The sequence below is a fragment of the Canis lupus genome, chromosome 2 (assembly GCF_003254725.2).
Source record: "Canis lupus dingo isolate Sandy chromosome 2, ASM325472v2, whole genome shotgun sequence".
NCBI classification, from domain to species: domain Eukaryota; kingdom Metazoa; phylum Chordata; class Mammalia; order Carnivora; family Canidae; genus Canis; species Canis lupus.
In genome coordinates this window covers 37,525,380-37,549,247 of record NC_064244.1, presented here as the reverse complement: position 1 = coordinate 37,549,247, position 23,868 = coordinate 37,525,380, and the positions used below count along the sequence as shown (strand labels likewise).

Below are 23,868 nucleotides of genomic sequence, written 5' to 3'. Positions count from 1 at the left end.
CCGCCACTCCCCAGAAGGGACCCCCAGCCCCGCGGCGACGGAAACGCCAGTGACTTTGCATCGGAGAATCTACAAACCGACCCTTGGCACAGGCTCTGGATTTCCGCTGAAGGGCAAATTTCCCCTCTGTTGCTTTTTTTTTTTTTTTTTTTTTTTAAAAGAAAAGAAAGAGCGCACAGCGAACGACCCCAGTGTTCAAGCCACAAAAGTGGCTTTGCCTTAAAAATCAAAGGGGATTAAACCCTGTTCTCCCTCGGACGCCCTCCGTTTTCCCCCTTCTTCTCCATCCCTCTGCCACCCTACCCCCAGCAAATGAATAAATGAATACAGTCTCTCCGGAATCAGTGATGTGCTCTCCAAAGAATACAGGAGGCCCGGATACCCTCGGAAAGCCCAGAGTTGACATCAGCAGGTCACTATCTTAGCTTACCTGTAAGACATGGTTACCTGCAACCTTTTCCTGGGGCTGTGTCTTGACTGAGCGTCTCTTTGGACATCCCCCAGCCCCCTCCCAACTCGTCCCAAGAGGACTCCGGTGGAAGACACGCCCGGCTAAGAGACATTTTACTCCTGTCCCAGAGGGCTTCCTTAAGTGCATCATTAGAGTTTCAGGAAGGCATTTCCAGGGCAACCTAATCCACTAACAAAGTGCTTCCAGTTGATCCTGCCAGTCAATAATGGTCCTGCCAACAGCTTACAGTAAGTGGACCATTTCTCCTTTAAAATGCCAGTGTCTTAGGACGCACACTCCTCATCAGAATATAGTATTTCATCTATGAATAATACATGTGAGGCACACTCCATCCCAAATAATTGCTATTTTTTAAAAAATGAAGGCCAAAGATGGACATGAAAGTATGAATTAGATACATTCTAAGGGATCGTGTGTTTATTGCCAACTCTTGCCCCCAAGAATTAGCTTAAAGATAGACTCAGCAGCAGGATAAATTAATTTCTAGTTTAACAATCTTTTCTTCCAATAACTATTAGGTTACTGAACGCATTCGGAGTATTAGCTAACATTCCAACACCTGATTATAGTTGACTTTGTTTCTTTAACTAATGTATTAACCTGTTCTGGCCTCAATCCTTGGGGTTTTAATGCTGGACCAATCAAGGGAATGTTTATTATTTGGTGCACTTGTATCGCCATCTAGTGTCTATAAGCTATCAATGCAGATCTGTAACAGCCAAAAGTTAGATTTTTTTTCTTTTTTGGTAATTTTTATATTCGTTTAAATATTACCGGACACACACTGTTCACCATGATGAGAAAATAAAAATTTAGCTGCCACAGGACAAAGGAAAAAATAATTCTGAGTCCGTGCCTAGTAAGTACTGGGTTGAGTTGTAGTTAACAACAAGCAAATGTTTCTTTTTCTTCTCTTCTCTCTCTCTCTCTCTCTCTCTCACTCTCTTTTTAACAGTATAGGACAGAATAGGCCACGACAATAGTTTTGGAGATTGGGCATTAAAATATTCTGGAAGCAGGAGTGCCTGGGTGGCTCTGTCAGTTAAGCATCCTACTCATCCTGATCTCAGTTTGGGTCTTGATCTCAAGGTCATGAGTTCAAACCCCGTGTTGGATTCCACACAGAGCATGAAGCCTACTTTTTTTTTTTTATGATAGTCACAGAGAGAGAGAGAGAGAGAGAGAGAGGCAGAGACACAGGCAGAGGGAGAAACAGGCTCCATGCACTGGGAGCCCGACGTGGGATTCGATCCCGGGTCTCCAGGATCGCGCCCTGGGCCAAAGACAGGCGCCAAACCACTGCGCCACCCAGGGATCCCCGAAGCCTACTTTTTTAAAAAAAGATTCTGGGGCCAGTTTGGCAGGAAGTGTGGAATGGGAATAAGAAAAACTCATAGCCTTTTAAAGCCCAAAGGAACTTGAGAAATGGAAATTACCATCTCATCTTAGAGATAGAGAAGCCGAGGATGGGAGTAGGAAAGCACTTCCGCAAGGTCACACAGCTGTGGAGCAGCAGAGTGGGGTTTAGACCACTGCCTACCCAGTATGATTAATGTTCTTTTTTTAACCTGCATGTATTCTAGAATAGGGATGGAGAGGGGCAAACAAAGAATATAAGAATTTCAAGGCTACACATTTGAAAAAAACCCAGCAAGTCATTTTAAAGAGTTTTCAATATTAAGTAAATTCAAGTCTAAAAGATTTTATAATTTAAGTAAGAGAGGGGGCACCTGAATGGCTCAGTGGTTGGGCGTCTGCCTTTGGCTCAGGTCATTATCCTGGGGTCCTGGGATCCAGTCCCGCCCAGGGGTCCCTGCAAGGAACCTGTTTTTCCCCCTGCCTGTGTCTCTGTCTCTCTATAAAGCTATAAATAATAGCTTTAAAATAATAATTTAAATAAGAGGATTCAGTTTTAAATAGGAGGAATTCTCTCTGTTCATTGGTGTGGGTTTCAAAGGTTAGGCTTTTTTTTTTTTTTTTTCCAATTAAGATTTATTTATTTATTTATTTTAGAGAGAGAGAGCTGAGGGAGAGCGAGAGCTTTCATGTGTGAGAGTTGCGGAAGGGGCACAGGGAGAGAATCTTCAAGCAGACTCCTCTCTGAGCCACTGAGCCCAGAGCCCAGAGCCCAAGGTGGGACTCCATCTCAAGACCCTGAGGTCATGACCTGAGCTGAAATCAAGAGTCAAGTGCTTACCCAACTGAGCTACCCAGTCACCCCAAAGGCATATTTACTTTTTAATCTACCCGTAGCCTCCAGAAATCAAGAGTGCATGAGCCTCTGTCTCACCTTTTGAGAGATCAAGGTTTGTTTCAAGATTGGCCTGAAGCCTATTCAAGCTGGGGTCTACCACCCCCCAGATTCACATCCTCTGATGCACGCATATTCTTGTTCCTTTAGTCTAGGGGATGCAAACAAACGAGAAGTGAGATTTAAGGGGTAACAGGCTTGAAGGAAACAAGGCGATACACCAGAGAGAGAGATTTAAATAGTGCTAGAGTAAGCTCGCGTGTCTCAGGGAGGTTGTCAGTAAGCCCAGCTGCTTGGTGCCTTAACAAGAGGCAAGAAGCCAAGTCTAGGCTGTAAGCGTATTCCTGTCCTCCGTGTCAGCAGATAACACAGCTAGTGTTATTGTTCTGTTCTGGCAGCTGTCGGCTGAAACATTGTGGGATGCCACACTTGGCCCAAAGGCGGATGGTACAGCAACAGATTTCTCTTAGGAGAGAAAAGAAGAATGTTGCATCCTGTTCTTCGTAATATTCAAGACGATAGCACATCTAGCTCCACCATGGGTAGATCGGGACTTGATAACATGTGTCTGAGCCTCTGTTTCCTGTTCCCTACCTTCACACACCCCCATAGCTGAATGCTGTAGAGGATATCCTCAAAAGGACAATTACAATTTTGGAATAATGTGTTCACTTCCCATATCCTTACCTTCTAACACATCCTTAAGTGTCCTCTCCCTTGGAGCAGAGAGAGCTTTTGTGCTGACTGTCTCTCTTATCAGGGAGGGAATGAGCTCATAAACGTAAATTAAAATGCCGTACACTCATCATGTCACATGCCCCAGGGACTCCTGCATTATGATCCTCACGGTAATAGCTACTGTTTATGGGGGGCCAGCCATCAAGAACCCACAACAGTTACCAACCCTCTTCTGGCTCTGCCTGATGGCTGGGTGACGTCAGACAAGAGGCTTGATGTCTCTGAGCCAGGGTGAAATGAGGATAAGAAGACCTGCCTCCCAGGTTTGTTGTGCAGATTAAACACTGTGATGTGTATAAGACCCTGAGCACATCGTCCGGCCCTAGGTGCATGCTAATGAAATACCAGTAGTCTCCATGACAGCAGCAGAAGTAACTGCACTTGTCATTCGAAAGTGGAAGTGGAAGCATAAAGAAGTTACAAAAGATCCCCAAAGATTGGAATTCATTCTACTTCTGAAACCTTCACTCTTCTCACCAGGCAGGTGTAGGTGAAAATCATCACTTGTTATAAATATGCATATTAATAATGTGAGGATTTCAGCATTTGCTGGGGGAGATAGGGTGGTGGAATGGAGGCCTGAAAATAGTACCACAGGGTTTTGTGGGTTTTTTTGGGTTTGTTTGTTTGTTTGTTTGTTTGTTTTTTACCACAGGGGTTAAAAAAGAACATGCCGGTATCTTCTGCGATACAAGGTTCAGTTCCTGGCACCCTTTCATTCATGCCACTTGGGTGTATTCAGTGCTTATGTGTCCAGCACAGTGCCAGGTACCTGAGATACAAAGTTGAATTCAAGACAATCTCTGGACACGAACACATGCAAACACCCATACTCAAAATCATACCAATGGAAGGCAAAGACTAAAAAGTTCTAGATTCTTGAGCGCTGCCTTTTACAGCTGTATTCAGCTTTGGGGCCTACATAGGGCACCTATGTTTTCAACAAACCACTTAACCTCAGGGTGGCCTCTGTTTCCATATCTACAAAATGAACCTGTCTCCCTTTATAGAGATACAATGACTGATGGCAAAATAAAGATAAAACACAGCTGCCAAATCTTTAGAGACATACCAGGCAATAACTTGCTATGTAAGAAACAGAGCAAGAAGGCAGCACACAGCAATCTTGCTAACATAACGCCTTGCAAGAAAAAATTTGGATTAGGTCTGCATAACCTTCAAGTGAGAAGGCGAGGCCCTCTGCACTCACCCGCTGCAGCCTTGGATTCACCTACAAGTTTTACATAACAGCAAATGTTCGGTGTAGTCATTTCTCCTGGTCCCTCCTGAAAATACTCGAACTATACTCTCATAAAATACATATATTAGCTAAAGCTGTTCATATCACCGTGATGCCTCTGAATGAAAGTCTGTAGAATAAAGTTCTTCCAAGGGAACTGTCATTTTAAGATCTGAACTCTAAAAAATTTTTATGCTGATCTGAACAGAAAGTATTGCTATTCAAGTATGGGGTGGCATTATTGACTGTATTAGCAGGAACTAAAGTTTTCTATGTGAACATGTGATGGTGGAAAGAGGGTACACATTTCTGTGGTAGATATGGGTGCATATCCTTTTAGACTCCATTCATTTTTTTAAAGATTTTATTTATTTATTCATGATAGACACACAGAGAGAGAGAGAGAGGCAGAAACACAGGCAGAGGGAGAAGAAGCAGGCTCTATGCAGGGAGCCCGACGTGGGACTCGATCCCTGGTCTCCAGGATTGTGCCCTGGGCCAAAGGCAGGCGCTAAACCGCTGCGCCACCCAGGGATCCCTTTTAGACTCCATTCAAAACAGAATTATTTTTATTTTATTTATTTTGGTGGAGGGAGTCAGCAGAAGAGGGAGAGAGAGAAAATCTTAACACAGACTCCACACCTAGCGCAGAGTCCGAAGCGGGACTCAATCTCGCAGCCCTGAAATCATGACCTGAACCAAAATTAGAAGTGGGATGCTTAACCTACTGAGCAACCCAGACACCCCTGGACTTCCCTTCAAAACTGGGAAGTTTTTCTGGAGCACATGGTCAAAGTTAGGAGTGCACAATTTGGCCACGAAGTTGTGTAAAGACAACCCACACACATATGTGCTTTGAAATTGTGATCTTAGCAACGTGGAACACAGACTGGGTGGGAAGTGAGGGGGAAAATAGAATATAGCTGCCCAACTCTCCAGCAATTGATTCCAGCAAATACACAAGCAGTGTTTTAGAAATAGCTATAAAAAAAAAAAAACTACTACTCTTACCTTACCTCTCCTTACACTCTTACCTCTTACCTACCCTTACCTCTACTCTTACCTCTACTCCTACCTCTCCTTACACAGTCCTTTCCCTAGAAATCTGTTTACTTATGTTGTATTATTTGTTCTATGATGCTTATTACATGTGTTACATTACACATGTTGGCTTAGTCCTTTTTTTAAAAGATTTTTATTTATTTATTTTTAATGAGAGACAGAGAGAGGCAGATACATAGGCAGAGGGAGAAGCAGGCTCCCTGCAGGGAGCCTGATGTGAGAGTCAGTCCCAGGACTCTGGGATCATGACCCGAGCCAAAGGCAGACACCCAACCACTGAGCCACCCAGGTGTCTCTGGCTTAGTCTTTATTGTGTTTGCTATGTATTATGCAATATATCTCTTGGTAAAGAAGTAGTGTTAATTTATAGGCCAGTAATTGTCGGCCTTTTATCTCCTACACAGGAAACCCATTTTTCAAATGACACCTTTGTCATCATTCCAAAATATGCAACAGATTCAAGCAGTATCAAAACAGGACAAAGTGGGATCCCTGGGTGGTGCAGCGGTTTGGCGCCTGCCTTTGGCCCAGGGCGCGATCCTGGAGACCTGGGATCGAATCCCACATCGGGCTCCCGGTGCATGGAGCCTGCTTCTCCCTCTGCCTGTGTCTCTGCACCGCCTCTCTCTCTCTCTCTCTCTCTCTCTCTCTCTCTCTCTGTGACTATCATAAATAAGTAAAAATTAAAAAAAAAAAAAACAGGACAAAGTTAGGTCTTAAGTTCAAAAACACTTGTTTATTTTTTAAAAAGCAATTTTAAAAAACGCCTGCATGGCTTAGTGGTTGAGCATCTGCCTTCGGCTCAGGCTATGATCCCGGGGTCCTGGGATCGAGTCCCACATCAGGCTTCCTGCAAGGAGTCTGCTTCTCCCTCTGCCTGTGTCTCTGCCTCTCTCTATCTCTCATGAGTAAATAAATAAAATCTTTAAAAAAAAAAAAAAAAAAGAATTGTCAGAAATTGCAATACTCTGTCGCTGGTCTCTAGAATGCATTTTTTTCTGAATAGCTTTATACATGCATATGGAATTTATTAATCACCCTGTAGCAACTTGCAGGAATAGAGCTTGAAAATCCCAGAAAAGAGCATATGTTAGAATCAGGCAGCTTCAGGTTTAGAAGAGGTACATACCAGCTCTAGGATCATGAGCTAATCACTGTACCTCTCCTAGGGTGTTCTCCTCATGTGTATATTAGAAATAAAAATATCTACTCTGCAGGATTGATGTAAGGATTAGAGATAATGTTCTGAAAGTGCTCGGAATACAGCAAATGTTCAATAAGTAATGGGCAATGTGATTATATTCATGCTTGGTTCCATCACCTCCTCTGCCCCTCTTCCCGCCCCTTTCTGTGCCTACGCTATGGGTCTGTGTGTATGAGTGGAGGGAAGGGTATCACATTACTCATTCATGCTGGTGAGGTGACTCGTCCCTTTTCTGAAAGTGCTTCTTCCTTCACGCAGGGGAATGGAAGAAAGGAAAAGGATGCTGGAACTCTAAGCACATTTGTCCTTGGAGATGGACAATTAGTTGATTTAAAAACATACTCTCTGGCCTTAGAAAGTAGCTACACCTTTCAGAGGATGATGAATGGAGGAAAGCAAATGAACAGGCTGGCTCGTTCAAAATATCTCACATCATTTTGCAGTGATTCAGCACAGTCACTTTGGTGTAGCAATTGTTTGTAAAAGGCATTTTTCATAATGAAGTCCAAACATGTCATTCTCATAGGTTGAAATGAATCTTACCAGTGGCATCTGCAGATGGGGCACAGCAGGAAGACAGAAGGACAATGACCAAACAACAAATGGAACAATTTAGTTCAAGGATCAAAATTGAATTTTTATTAGAAGACTTGAGGAGTCAAAGCTGAGGATTTCATGTAGGCTCTGAAATACCACTTGGTATACAGAGCACTTTTCCCTGCTTTTTTGAGTGATTTGCAAGAAATCCACAGGGCAGGGATCATTTGTTATTCATCTTTCTATCCAACCAATAGCACAGGAACTCGTATTTTGAAGGTGCTTATTACATATTTGTTGAATTTAATTGCAGGAGCAAGAGTGTTTCTTCAGTTGGCCCAATACAATGATATGTTAAGAAGCTGATGGGATCATATTGGAATGAGCTGTTGGTTGGGAATATAAGGCGGTCGATTTCAGTTTCTTTATCAAAACATTGAGTTTTCCATGCTGGGAGGGACCTGTTCATTCGGTCGAGTCCCACAGAAATCAACTGCCTGCAAAAAACAGACTTTTGGAACTCAGCACTACAGATGGGTCATGTGTGTACCCAATTTGGAGTCAAATTGGAATGAAAAAGAGAAGAGCCATTAAAAGGAACACCCCAGCAAGAGCAAGAGATGACAAAGTTTCTAGTTTCAAAATTTCATTGATGGCAGTTTCTTAAAATATCCATGTCGGTGCCTGTGTCCAAACAAATGAATAAAATTAAGAAATTAAACTGACCCTGACTGCCAGACATTTTCACACATGTTATGTCTTCCACTTCCTATAGCAATTTTCAGCTGTTGGCATCACATGGAGAATAAAAGAGCCATCAAGAGGTTGAGTTATTGGCAACAGGTCACACCAAGCCTGTCTGATCCCAGAGCCCCCTTTTAAGTCCACGAAACTTACTCAGCCATATGGTTCCTTTTATTAAATATCCTCAATCTATGTGCAATATTTGCACTTGGCATCACATGGTGCAAGAATGCATTCCTAGCACAGATCACCACTATATTCTAATTCTGATTCTGTGCCTGGCACCAAGTAAGCACTCCATAAGTATTTGTCCAAGGACTATTAGAATTAAGAAGTGAATGAACGAATGAATGGATACATAAATAATGAACGAAGGAATAACTACCAACTGGGACAAGGGTATCCAGAAATTTTGGCTGGTACAGCAAGAGTCTGATCTGATGTGGCATTTACTTCTGAAATGTTGGTTCTAAACAGGAGAATGATTTCAGAGATGAAAGATAAAAAGTTGGCATCTCAGCATTGGAGAATTAGTCCTTCATGAATCCAAAAGGATGAGTAATACAAATTTATATGTTTATGTTCCAGAATTTAGAAGCTTTTAGAAATAAGAAACTGCTCTTGGGATAAGACTCTCCCCCAGAACAATAAAAAAAATTTAAGTGCCTAGATGCTGCAAAAAAATATGATTTACTTAAAAAAATAACTTGAAAAGATACTAGACAGTTCTAATCTAGCCATTTTATGTGTTAGTCACTCGCACCCACCCCCCAAAATGTGTGTGGAGTGGAGTTAGAAGGCCTGGTAACGGGTGACCTATGCAGACACGCATACCGGGCACAGGTTTTAAGTGTTGACAACACAGAATTCAAATGTGAGTTGAGAAACATCACTGTGCCACATCATGCAAATGTGCACTGCTTCTGCCAAAGAAATTGTATGTTACCTTTATAGACAACGATCTGAGCCTCAAACACATCTCACTATTACCCTAGGGTCTCTTGAAATGACAGGCCGGTTTGCAGTGTGTGGTTCCAATGGCTGCCAGAGGATATCAGGCAATTGTCTGAAATGGAGCCAGGGTCATACATCTTCCTGGGATATCTGATTGCCATTCATCAGGAAAAAGAATGCCTATGAACCAATGGAGTGACACAGAAAAAAAGATTTATGTATCTGTTAGAAACTGGATTCAGGGATCCCTGGGTGGCGCAGAGGTTTGGCGCCTGCCTTTGGCCCAGGGCACGATCCTGGAGATCCGGGATCGAATCCCACATCGGGCTCCCGGTGCATGGAGCCTGCTTCTCCCTCTGCCTGTGTCTCTGCCTCTCTCTCTCTCTCTCTCTCTGTGACTATCATAAATAAATAAAAAAAATTTAAAAAAAAGAATTAAAAAAAAAAGAAACTGGATTCAATGTGGTGTCTGTTGACCAGCTCCTTGAATTTTTCACATGTTTAAAATGAGATTTTGCAAATAGTTATGTTGTTGAAGTGCCATCGTACTGGACACAGAAGCTAAGATAACCCCTAAATGGGATATTGGATAAAAATCATAAATTAAGATGAAAATATAGATAAATGGGTTAGGGATGAAGAAGTGATGGATTTCTTATCTACGCCTAAGTGAGTAAGCAAATGCACTCCTTATGCTGCCATTTTGCCTGTGAGTATTTACGTCTATAAGTGTAAAGAAAGAAATTGCCCAATGAAAGTAACCAATAAAGTCCAGGTTGAGAACATCAATGCCTCAGCATAATAACTCCCTCCTTCCAAAATAGTTCACTTGCAAAGCCACTGGCTAAGCAGAGCCAATGCAGAGTCCTTCCCCGGACACCCAATTAGTAACAACAGCTGATGCTGCGAGAGCCCAACAAAATTCCCTTTCCTGCTTCATGTCTTTGATCTTCATTCATTCACTCATATATTTACATATCTATTTGTACAAAGAACTATGTTAGACACTGTAGGAGATGCAAAGATCAATCAGACATGAGTTTTGCCCTCAGCAAGTTGATAATCTGTAAGCACTCTATGTCTGATGTGGAGGCTGGTTACCACAGCATGAAGGAGGAGGTAGCGATGGCTGTGGAAGGATCCAGAAGAAGTTCCATGAGGGAGGCACGGAGCAAACCAGAACGAAGCCATTTTTTGAAATGCTGAAGAACACAATGCCTAGCACAAAGTGCCCATTAATAAATTATAGATGGACTAAAGAAAGTGCCACCTTGCATCACTACACATTTATGGGGCACTTATTTAGAATGCATTTAGAACTGCCCCAAACTGGGCTGATTCATTAGAGTCCCAATGGTCTCAGAAATATTTTATATGTGGATATTAATGTGAACCCATTACAGCACTAGGCCCTATAGCTAATTTATATTTGGTTCTCAGCCAACAAGGACGAATAGCCATTTGAGAGGTCCTTCCGAATTATTTATTTACTCTACCAGGTCCCTCCGTCTGCCATTACTTTTGTGCCACTGGACAGCGGTTCAAGATTGCTGACAGAGGGTGTATAAGTGACAGTGCTAGGATTCTACAAGGGATCAAGGAAGAACTTGCATGGCAGCAAGCAGGCTTCACTGCAACAGCCCCAAACTCCTCCAAGGAGACAGTCTAAGAAACCCAGAGCAGCAGACAGATGCCGCCTGGCAGTAATCCTTGGACATTCTGCAGGGCAGCATAAGCCTCACCACTGCCTGGAAAGATTGACCAACAACAGTATTGAGGATAAAAAAGAAGAAATGTTAGGCCAGAGGCACATCACAGCTTCAGGAGACTAAAAGAGAAAGGACAATTGCCAAAGTATGACAGCAGCTGCACATCCTCACGGTATCATGAGGCAATAATCACGTAGAGCACCAACTGAACTAACACGACTATTTCCAAGAGCAGGTTCCCACAATCCACGGGATATGCCTGTCGTTAAAACTGGGGAATGGAGGTGGAGGAGGATCCAAAACACTATTTCTATTTCAGATACCCCACAAGCCCTGTAATTAAGGATATCCTTAGGGTTTGGGAAAGTAGACTCTCTGTAAGGAACAGCAGTTCTTTAAGACAATTGTGTAACAGAGGAGATCTAATTAAAGAATAGGAGTTACTTTTGTTTGGCACCAAAGGACAACCTCAGAGTAATTTTGGTTACCTTTCTTACTACAAAAAAAAAAAAAAAAAAAAAGTTCACCTGATTTATTAACCTAATATTCACAACTTTGGGATGGAAAGGGAAAGAAACTTACAAATAAATACTGAAATAAAATTTAAGGGCTAAAAACAACGATTTCCTATGCAGGGAAACATTAGGGCATCATGGTTCCAAGTGTGGGCTTTGGGATCGGGCTGTTCTGGGGCCGAATTCCAGCTCCATCATTTACAATTTGGGAAAATTACATTATTACTCTAGTCAAAGTTTTCTCATCTGTAAAACTGGTAATAATTATTATTCCTTATTAGAGATTTTGTGAGGACTAAATAGGAGAATGCATATAGAGTGCTTAGTTCATCACCAAGCCCATAGTGAGTGCTCAAGAAATGTGGCTTTTCTTAATGATTCCCCACTCCCACCCCAAATTGTTTTAGATTATCCATTGCCTAGGTCAGAGGGTAGAGAGGTACATCATTAAGCTTACCCAGCTCTCTCTCTGGATCCCTCGAGGGTTTGAAGGGAATGAAGCAGAGCAGTCACACAGATTACTTCAGGGTACGCAGCCTCTTACTGAGATATTTTGGGCAGGTCAGAGGGCACCATATGGCAGTGCTGTCATGCTCCTTGTCTGAAGAGCACAGTCTCTCCCTACACGCCAAATTTGTTAGTGTCTCCATCCCTGGTCCCATGAAACCCCAGCTCTTGCTCCTCATTTGTTAGATGTCACCTGTGCCAGCATGGTTTCTTGTACACAAAGATGTTTGGGCAAAAATCTGCACATCTTTAAAGTTCTCTTCCTCCCAGCTACGTGCTTTGCATTGTTGGCAAAATTCAGTCTCAGTGGACTATTATGACAATACAAATGGCTCCACAATCTAAATGTTTGGCTTTGGCCTCTTTTCAATTTCTGTATACCTACTGGCCTTCTTCACAAAGACCTACCACATCTCACACTCAGGGCCAAAGCCAAATCTGTTTACCACTTCCGTCCATTATGTTCCACCAAATTTTTCTCTGAGTTAATGCCATCACTGGCCTTTCTGTACTCTCCAAGTGAAAACCCAATACCTCTCCTCCCCTTTCCATCAGTGCCTGATCTCCAATAATTAAACCTATCCACTTTATCTCTTCTCTAATTCTTTCAGGTATCTCTTCTTTTCCAGTTTCCCTTGTCCTGACCTTCTTTACTGTTTACCCAAATTAGCATATTCAAGAAATAATTACTGAGCATTCTCTGTGAACCAGGTGCAGCAGAGTGTTTGTGTTGGGGACCCCGAGATGAACAAGGTAGACAAGGTTCTTGCCCTCACAAAACTTCCATTTTAGGCAAGGAATACAGATCTTGAACAAGTAAACAAATAAATGAGCAAGATAATCTCAAATAGCAATATGGGTTATAAATAAAATAGAACCAGATGATTTGAAAAGAATGTCTTGTGCTGGGAGTGTAGAGACAGAGAAGAGGGTGAGGGACTAGAGGTTGGGACTGTTTGAGGAAGTAATATTTGAGCAGAGGCAAGAAGACAGCCATGTAAAATTCTGGGAACAGCATGCTTTAAATAGAAGGAATGGCACAAACAAAGGCTCACATGTCTGAGGTCAGACTAAGCTTGTGGCTTGTTCAGGGAATCAAGAAAGCCAGCGAGCTAGAACCAGTGAGCAGAAATGAGAGTATAGGTCTGAGAAGCAAATGGAGGCCAAACTGTCCTGGGTCTCATGCACCACTGTAGGAGCATGAATATCATTCTAAGGATGATGGCAAGTCATTTGTTTTTTTTTTTTTAACAAATAGGATTCACATTTTATTACATATTTTATTAAAAGTGTGCAATCTAGGGACACCTGGGTGGCTCAGTGGTTGAGCGTCTGCCTTCAGCTCAAGGCATTATCCCGGTCCCAAGATGGAGTCCCACATCGGGCTCCCTGGAAGGAGCCTGCTTCTGCCTCTGCTTGTGTCTCTGCCTCTCTCTGTGTATCTCTCATGAATAAATAAGTAAAATCTTTAAATATATATATACTGTATTATTAGCTTCAGAGGTAGAGTTCAGTGATTCATCAGTTTTATATAACAAACACCCAGTTGTTATCATATCATATGTCCTCTTTTAATGCCCATCCCCCTATTATCCCATCCCCCACAGGCTTCCCCTCCAGCGACCCTCAGTGTTTCCTATGGTTAAGAGTCTCTCAATGGTTTGTCTCCCTCTCTGATGACTTCTTGTGATAAGTCACTTGTATTTTAAAAGTTGTCCTCGGTTTTCTGTGGGGGTAATGGATTAGAAGGGAGCAAGACTGGTTGTCTGGCAATGAGCTAGATAAACAGTACAGGGATCTGGGTGACAGATGCTGGTGGCTGGACTGGGTTTGAGAGAGGATAAATGAGGAAGAACAGGGAAGGCTTTGCTTGCGAGGTGCAGATACTGATGGCAGTATGACCGTATGGATCTGCTAGTGTTCTCCTTCCTTCCAAGCTTTTTCACCTCAGTTTATTCAGCACAAAGCTCACAGAGCCATCCTCCCAAAGATGCCATTGTTTGCCCGCATAGCTTAATTGGTTCTCTATTGCTTTTAGAATAAAGTTTGCAGTTCTGGGTGTAGACTCAAAGCCCTATGCTACCTGGACTCAAGTACTTTGGAGATACAAAAAGAGGCTTACAAGGGAAGAGACCAGAGTTACCAAGGAGTTCAGAAGCCCTGAGCTAAGTCATTTCACAAACAGCACTTTGCAGAGGAAGTGGTGTCAGATCTCAGTTTGCACAGAACCAGCCTTTATAACTCCTTAACTGCTCTTAGTCTGACAGGCTCTGTGTTAAATGAAAGAGTCGCCATGCATTGACCAGTGGTGATGCTTTAACTTCCAAGGGAAGAAATAAGGCAGTTTTAGGAACCAGAAAAAGAAAATTAAGGAAGCCCTTAGAATACATGTAAATCGAGGAATGGATTAATTTTGTTATGATTCTTGGTTTCATTCATTCCCCTGACATATAATATCCAATTATAGTGCAACTGAACTATAAAATTAACCTCACAACAAAATTTAGTGGTCAAGTGAACTATCAAAAGAGAAACCGTGACAGAATAGAATAAAATCATGGCTCACATTGAACCTATGAGTTCCTTTCCTTTCCGCCCTAAGCAAGCATTTCTTGGAAATTGAAAATTCACGAGGATGATGAAAGCTGACTGAAGTCACCGGTACTAACAATCCAGAGGAACAGAAGAGGGCAGTGTTACCACAGACTCTTGCATGGCCTTGAGGCACTGAGAAACGGCTCATCGCCCCAGTAACCCTGCTGACTTACCTACCATCTCAGAGTGGGTCTCCGTATCAGTTTCTTGTTTCTTTCCACTGGCTAAGTCTCGAGCCCAGAAACAAAGTTAGCAATGAAGTCCCCCCTCGGTCTGCCACCTTGCTGCGTCCTGCTAAGCCCAGTGAGAAAGTGACTGCTTCCCCCTGTGGTCTCAAAGAAATACAAACCCCGCTCTATATGTACATTAGTTCTTGTTTTGTCTTTTACAGAACACATGGTGAAAAAATTCACCTGACCGGATGAGAAAAACACTTTATATTTAAAATGTTATCATCAGACAGGCCCTAAGGATTTTATTTTATTTTATTTCTTTTTGTACTGCTAGGAAAATGGATAGATTCAGCTATCCACCCAGGGACTTACTCAGAAACATTCACTGAGTAGTTGGTTCAATGCAGAAAAAGGAAAAACAAGAGTCCCCCCCCTCGAGACAACTTAGCAGACAAGTGTAGAGATAGCTCTGTGTGGGGAAGGGCTGGCAAGCACTCCCCAAAGACAGGGAAACATTCTTGAAGGCATCTGAGGAAGAACTCAGCTGCCATCTCCAGAGTTCCCGTGGTGGAACGGGAGAGAAATTAGAGGAAATATCCTAGCTAGAAAGCTTTATAATTGCACCTTAAAGGACTGTAGGATCTAGAAGGAAAGGTACTGTGCAGAAAGAAAAAAAAAGTTAAAAGAATATGTGCATGTGTGTGCAAGTGTGTGTGTAAGCAGGAGAACAGGGCTAGGAAAGAACAGAGGATGATCCAGTTTGGCTAGAACAGAAGGTACCTGTGGAGGGAAGGTGTGAGAGCTGTTTGGACTGACAAATATCACCGATGAGTAGTCGTTGAGAGTTTCTGAGTGGCATGACAGGGACAAGTTTCTCAACAGCAGCCATTCCCACAAAGGAATCAAGGGCTCGTGCACCCTTGTCACCCTGTTTCCCTTCTGACCTCTCCCAGAAGGCTCCCACCATTCGGGTCCATTGAAGGCTGTGGCTTTGGCATCAAAGTTCTAACATTTAACCTTTTGCAACACTTTTGGAAAATATTTTCCCCTCCTCGTTCTGATCATGGAGGAAAGAGGAATAAAGGTAAAAGATTCTCTATGACCATCTGGCAAAGTGAAGGAATGCACACAGTTAGTGCAATGATATTGAGTGACAATCAGCGAGGCTCACCTAAAGCAGAGAATGAGGATGCTTTAAGTGTGCTGTTGAGTCCCTGTGTCCATCCATCCATCCATCCATCCATCCAATCCAACAAATATCTGTTGAGCATATTCCATGTGCCAGGCAGGCATTGCTCTGGCATTAGGGACACAGCAGTGAACCCAAAATAGCCAAAGCTCCTCCTTTGTGGAGTTTACATTCTAGACAATAAGCAAATAAACATATCAGGTGTTAGATGATGATGAGTACAAGGTGAAAAAGTGAGGCAAGTAAGATATCAATTACCAAGTTGCAAGGGAGAGGTGTCAGTAGCAAAGAGGGCAGGGGGGATAAGGAGAGAGGTAGGAGAAATGGGCACTTTGTTGGTAGTTTAAGCCTGAAAGGCTTCTTTCCTGGTAGGTGAACCACGGTTCATAATGATATTCAACAATCAATACTAATGGTAATAGATATAATAGTAATGCCTATTACTATATCTTTAAAGGCTGCCACTGTGCTAAGCATTATTTCATGTATTTTTCACAATTAACCAATAAATATCATTAGTGGGATACTTCTGGTGCGATGGAAATGGAGGGGAAGAAAGGAAGGAGGGGAAGAAGGAGGAAAAAAAGGAAAGGAAAGGAAAGGAAAGAGAAGAGAAGAAAAAAAGAGAAAGAGAGAAATCAAGGCTCAAATAAATAACATAGCTTGCCCAAGTCATCCTTTTCATATATACAGTGCATGGATTTGAATGCAGACAGTCTGACTCCAGAGACTGCACTCTTAACCCAGACACTGGATTGGGGTACAGAGATAAATAAGTCGTGGACTCTGTCTTGGAATTGCTCATAGTCTGGTAAGAGAGACAGACTCATAAACAAATAATCCTAGAACAGTGATAGGAGCTATCATCGAGGTATAATAGAGTTAAGGAGACACAGAGGAAAGAGTGACTAAGTGCCTGACCCGGGGGGCGGGGGGTGGGCAGTCATCAAAATGCAGACATTTGTGTTTATGTAATTCACTGCTCTCTCTGGGCCGACTTAGCCACAACGAATCTGCAGTTCCTTCCAAAGTCTCTTTCCGGTGGATTTCCCCAGTCTGCCTTCACAGGTTGTGGTTTGTCAGCCTCATCCTGCACGCAGTAAGTGGTTCTGACACAGGGGCCACATGAAGTCTTTAGAACCATTCTGGAGAAGGGAGAAAAAGAACCAGATAGCAATTTACCATTATTACCCTCAGAAAAGGGTGAGGAACGTGAAGTAAATGAAATCAGGTGAAGTAAAATGAGATGACCATGCCATGTTATGATGGAGGAGGAAAGGGGAGAGGATGCTGGCTACCCATCTGGAAAGGCCAAAGGCCATGTGCATTTGTGCAAGCAGCTGACAACACAGATACACAGACAGGAAAACTGTATTCCATTACCTAGCAGAGTTTGCCTTAAACATCCCGTTCTTAACCTTGTCCATGTATGAACTTCACAAAATTTGCAAATCCCCTGAAATTGTGTATAAAACTTTACGTACCTGTTGTGCATTTTCTAGAGATTACTAAGTTCATACACATTTCAAGAGTATGTGTCCCCCCCACAAAGAGATTCAGACCTATTATGCATTAAATACTTTCAGACCTGTTTCTCCAATAGATTTAAGTATAATACAGTCTTAAATATAGGCATAATTAAGAAGGCCTGAAAAGCCTAAGTTAATGCATTGATACACTATTGTTAGACATCATATTCATCAAAATTCTTGCAAATTAGTGTTGCCACTAGGTCCCCACACATGAGTATAAGGCCTTAACATGACTTCAAGGCTTGTCCTTGATTCTGTTGTGTATGGTTGACCTTTTATCTTTCTTTTTTTTTTTTTTTTAAGATTTTATTTATTTATTTACAAGAGAGAGAAAGGCAGAGAACACAGGCAGAGGGAGAAGCAGGCTGCATGCAGGGAGCCCAATGTGGGACTCAATCCCGGGACTCCAGGATTACACCCTGGGCCCAAGGCAGGCGCTAAACTGCTGGGTCACCCAGGGAGGGATCCCCTCTTTTGGCACTTCTGTGTAGGAGGATTAGCTCTTGAAGGCTACAGTGTAGTATTGGTTTTCAACCTTTGTGTGTTGCCGGGAAGGAGGGCAGTATTTGGGAAAGTTTCACGTCACTTATCTGGTGTTTTCAAGTCACACACAACATCCCATCCATCCCTTCTCTACCCCCTACCCCTATGCCAGCCCTTTACTGATGCTGCCCAATGACAAATGTGCCACAGACTTAAATGTCCTCTTTACAAACCATCGGCCTGGTTACTTTTGGTTAACTGTCCTTTAGAGGTTAAGAAAAAAATTATATAGGATGAGAAAGCTCACCTCCAGGATGCATAACTCTAAAGTGCACAAAAAATGGACTTTTAAAACTAACTTTATATTCTCATGGGCCAGCTATTGGAAGGCACAAGGAAAAAGAAAATCTAAGACGAGACTTTGGCCTTGATGATTCCCCATTGCTAGATAACAGTGAGTCTGGGAGTGATGCAAGGCAAGTATTACTAGCTTTTCAGAAGTATCAAAGAAGAATTTGTAGAAAAGGATCACATTGACAGAAAATGCCAGATGATAGCTTAAGATTTGGGCAAGTTCATTATCAATCGAAACATTTGCCTAACCTCTTCTACATCAAAGCAGCCTTGCTGTTGTGTTAAGGAGCAAGAAACCTATAAGGATGGTAGATGATTAGAGCCTGATGAAAAGCAAGTGCAGGTGTGTAATGCATGCATAAGACTAGCAGCATGCATAAGCTAGACTCAGAGGGAAGAGTGCTGTGTACTGAGCCAATCACATCCACTTCCGGTGGGGCTGAAAGGGTGGCTAGGGAAGCAATGACTTGTGCAAATTAACTGTTCATGAAATCACAGCCTGAGGTACCATAGCTGCTGACAAAAATATTATAAACAAGCTACTAGTTGGCTCTCCTCCCCTCATCCTTTCAGCCCAATTAGAGGCAGCCCAAACTAACCAGTAGGATAGTTTTTCAAGATAAAACCAAAACTTCTACAGAAGATTTAATTAACAACCTGACTTGTGTTATATGAAGCAATCCAGAGATCAGCTGCCAAAGGAGGAATTTAATAAACAAATAAGCAGTTACAAAGCCTACCTCCTGTTAGCCTTGGGTCATTAATGATTCAGTAAAGACATCTCATTTCACATCTTGGTCTATGTTCTGTTAGCAAAATTTAAATCTGAAGGAAAAGGGGAACCCAAGGGATATTTTATTATAGCTACAAAAATGAGCAACAGCTCTCTCTTTCTCTAAATTTTATATGAAGAAAACCTTGACATCACAACTGTTGTCAGAGACTTTAGAATAAGACTCTACTATTTTTCAATCTCTTCTGGTTTAAAAAAAGTTTTAAGAATGAGATGAAAACAAGGACTGAAATATCATTTGAAGTTATGCATTCAATATGCATAGTAACTATTATTACAATAATAGTAATATTACAATGCATTGAGCTGGGACAATGCATTATGTCATTGACAGGTAGAAAATCATCATGACTGGCTTGCAATATACATAGCTAACAGTCTGTAAAAAAGTGAGTCTAAAAAATAAAATGTCATTCATCAGATCTCTCTAATAAACATACAACGATTTGTGTTATATGAATTATTCTTTTATGTTTCTGTGCATATGGGATTTAAAAACTGAGAAGCTCTAAGGAGTCTTCTCACTATTGGATGAGTGATTATTTGACTCAGGTTCATCTCCCCCAGTGACATGGAATGCTCTGCAAGGTAAGAATCATATTCATTTTTGATCGTCACTGTAACCCATCCTAGACATCAGGCACAGTGCCTGGCACTTAAGAGGTGTTCAATAAACACATCTTGGTTGAGTGGATATATTGACATATCCCCATTCCAGTTTTGTTTCTTTCATTTTTCAGATGAGGCCAAGAAAAGCTAAAAAGCTCATATTACATACGCATCTAGAGTAAAATTGGCTCCAGAATGATCCTCGTCCTCCTTCCAGTTTATTAACTATTAATGAGAACTGCCAATTGGTGCAATTTTTTTATCACTCCGTTAAAGTATGACTATTCTTTTTTTTAAAAAAAATAGTTTATTTATTTATTCATGAGAGACACAGAGAGAGAGGCAGAGACATAGGCAGAGGGAGAAGCAGGCTCCCCGCAGGGATCCTGATGCAGGACTAGATCCCAGGATCCCGGGATCACGCCCTGAGCCAAAGGCAGATGCTCAACAACTGAGCCACCCAGGTGCCCCAAGTATGACTATTCTAAAGGAAAATATAAAATAAATCTTTTATCTTAATCATTGTTTGCAAGATATTAAGATTTAGCATATCTTTGGTATTTTGCCTCTGACACTTTGTTCTTTGGGAGTGACGTGAAGAAAAAAATGTCAACACTTGGAAGAGCACTTGGTATTTGCCTAAGCAAACTGGTTAAAACTCCTTTTGCTTTCTCTTAATAGGTGAAAAGTTTTAAAAGAAACTTTACAGCTATGTTTTTTTTGTTTCATTTTGCTTTTTAAAGATTTATTTTTTGAGAGAGAGAGCACACACCATTGGTAGAAGGGTGGAGGGAGAGAGAATCTCCAGCAGACTCTAAACTGAGCATGGAGCTCAATGCAGGGCTTGATCTCAAGACCTTGAGACCATGATGAAACCAAAAGCCACCCAGGTGCTCCAGCAGCTATGTTTATTTAAAAACTGCAAAACTAAAATGCTACTCAAGCTCTTCTAGTTACTGCTTATGATGGTTACTAATTCAGACTAGTAGTACAGATAATTTAAATTTTTTTTCAATCACATTCCCTTAGACTCTGAATAGGTATAGTCTATTTTTTAAAAAATATTTATTTATTTTAGAGAGAGGACAGAGAACATGAGCAGGCAGTGGGGCAAGAGACAGAGAAGCAGGCTTCCTGCTAGGGAGAGAGCCCAATGCGGAGCTCAATCCCAGGACTCCCGGGATCATGACCTGAGCCTAAGGCAAATGCTTAACCAACTAAGTCACCCAGGTGCCCTAATTTTTTCTTTTTTTTTTAACTAGGCTCCATGCTCAACCCAACTTGGGGCTTGAACTCACAACCCTGAGATCAAGACCTGAGCTGAGGGCAGCCCGGGTGGCTCAGTGGTTTAGCACTGCCTTCAGCCCAGGGCCTGATCCTGGAGTCCCAGGATCAAGTCCCACATCAGTCTCCCTGCATGGAGCCTGCTTCTCCCTCTGCCTGTGTCTCTGCCTCTCTCTCTCTCTCTCTCTCTCTCTCTGTGTGTCTCTCATGAATAAATAAAATCTTAAAAAAAAAAAAAGACCTGAGCTGAGATCAAAAGTAGGATACTTGACTGGGCCACCTTGCTGCCCCTCATTTTTTATAATCAGCATCTATCACAAATTTGGTACAATAGACAAATAGACAATAGCCTTTATGCATATTTATAGTCTATATAAGTTATATACTTATAAACTTTAGATGCTAGTGTAAACCTTAATTTTTAGGTGTAAGCTGTGTTGGCCAAATGAGAGTCCCTGATGTCTTTCCTCAAGTATCAGGAACTGAAATTTGTGAGCTTACAAGTAAATATGGAAAAGGACATAAACCACCACTAGGGGGCAAAATGAGCACAATATAAACATTCTACCGAAGTAAAATTCTAGAAACAAAAACATATGATTTCACTCATAGGTGGAATTTAAAAAACAAAACAAATGAGCAAAGAGGAAAAAAAAAAAAAAACAGAGGGAGAGAGAGAGGCAAGCCAAGAAACAGACTCTTAACTAACTATAGAGAACACACTGATGGTGACCAGAGGAGGGGGGGGGGGGGGGAGGGTTGGGGGAAAGAAGTGATGAGGGTGAAGGAGGGCACTTGTCCTCATGCAATGTATGGAAGTGCTGAATCACTATATTGTACACCTGAAACTAATATTATACTGTGTGTTAGCTGAAATTAAAATTTAAAAATTTTTTTAAAAGTCACCCTTTTATATCATGAAAAAAATAAGCAAACAGTAAATATATATTATTGAAGGTAGGGAAAGATTCTCTATTGTCTACAGAATAGTTATGCAAATAACTCTCCAAATAACTATACTTTACTCTATGAATAAAGTACTTGATTTAGAGATCATGTTTTTCGGAGGAATAACAGCAGGAAAGAAGCAGAATGCTTGATTAGTAATTGAACAGCATAGCGAAATGCGCATAAAAGACGATGTCTACAAAACCACAAGATACTAACCAACATATTCAGTCTTGATGTAGCACTTTACCCTTTACTAGATGTCAGGGTCTGATACACATTTAGAATTCTTTCACTTCTTCATTGCTACTACTGTGTATTGGTCTCTTCGATTGCAAAAGAAAATGTATGCTCTTCTTTTTCCCCCTTATATCCCATTGGGAAGTGGTAGTTTTAAAATGTGAAAAATCTTTTTGACAGCCTTCTTTCAAAAGCTGGAGTTTAACTCCTTTTCCCTGGATACAGGCCAGCTTTAGTGATTTGTTTCTAGCCAATATCATGTGTTAAAAATGATGCTGTGTGATTTCCAAGGAAGGTGTAGAAGTGGTAATACAACTCCTGGTTGACTCTATCTTTCAGGATGCTCTTCCTCTGAATACAGCCACCATGATTTGAAAAAGCCCATGTTACAGGGAGAGGCCACATGCAGGTATTGTGGCTGAGAGTTCCATCAAAGGTCCCAATCTGCAACTAGCATCAGAAGTTGGAACTGTAGGGATGCCTGGGTGGCTCAGTGATTGAGCGTCTGCCTTTGGCTCAGGGTGTGATCCCGGATTCCTGGGTTTAAGTCCCACATCGGGCCCTTTGCATGGAGCCTGCTTCTCCCTCTGCCTCTCTGTGTTTCTCATGAATAAATAAATAAAATCTTTTTTTTTTTTTAAAGAAGTCAGACCTCTAAATGAACAAGCGTTCAGATGATTGCCATCCCCAGCTTTCAAACCCCCCAGCTGAAGCTGTGTGAGACAGAGATGAACCCTCCTTGCCAAGCCTTACCTAAATTACAGATTTGTGAGAAAAATTAATGCCATCATTGTTTTAAGCCATAAAGTTTCAAGGTGTTACTTTTAGAAAGCAATACATAACTGGAACGGGGGATAATGGTCTTTGGGAATACAGCACAATAATTTCAGAAAATAAACTCCCAGAGGATTATATTAGTGCTTCTGTGGAATCCAGTTGGCATGGGCCCACACACACCTACCCTGAAACCAATAAAAATATTCCCAAGATATGCTATCACTCAGTGTCAAATCCCATGTGTACTGATGCTCAGGACCATGGGGTCTTAGAGACAGATCAAACTTGACGTTTACAGGCATCATTATCACTGACGTCCATTGGCAGGTTGCTATAAACATTCTCCCAAGCAGCAGATCTGCAAAAGAGAGGCTTTTCTCCTTTCTAGAAGGTCTGAACCTTCTGGTTCATGAACAAGGAATGGCAAGGCTGGCGGGATAGAAACTCAGTAATGACTTCATCAAGCAGGAAGCCCTGAGGAATAGGAGCATTTCTCCAGGTGGATACATGAAGATGGCTAGCTTGCAGCCAGTCTGCAAGGAAGATGGGAATATCAGGCTTCTTTGAGCTTAAAACACCAAGAGGCAGAGTCTGTCTGTTGTGAATAGTGACTGGCATATGTTAGATTCTCAATAAATCTTGATGAAGTCCCAATAGTTCATTTTGCTTTTGTTTCTCTTGCCTTCATGGATGTATCTTGCAAGAAGTTACTGTGGCCAAGTTCAAAAAGGGTGTTGCCTGTGTTCTCCTCCAGGATTTTGATGGAATCTTGTCTCACATTTAGATCTTTCATCCATTTTGAGTTTATCTTTGTGTATGGTGAAAGAGAGTGGTCTAGTTTCATTCTTCTGCATGTGGATGTCCAATTTTCCCAGCACCATTTATTGAAGGACTGTCTTTTTTCCAGTGGATAGTCTTTCCTCCTTTGTCAAATATTAGTTAACCATAGAGTTGAGGG

At 41.8% G+C, this 23,868-nt stretch overlaps 1 protein-coding gene across 1 annotated transcript in view; it reads right to left on the bottom strand.

Annotated features, from left to right (window-relative positions):
* The window catches only part of KCTD16 (potassium channel tetramerization domain containing 16), a 260,521-nt gene extending 259,939 nt beyond the window's left edge, over positions 1–582 (bottom strand). Inside the window, exon 1 of the mRNA XM_035714043.2 lies at positions 431–582. The gene's annotated coding sequence lies outside the window, so the exon portion shown is untranslated. The remainder of the gene's footprint in view (positions 1–430) is intronic.
* Between the last annotated feature and the right edge of the window lie 23,286 nt (positions 583–23,868).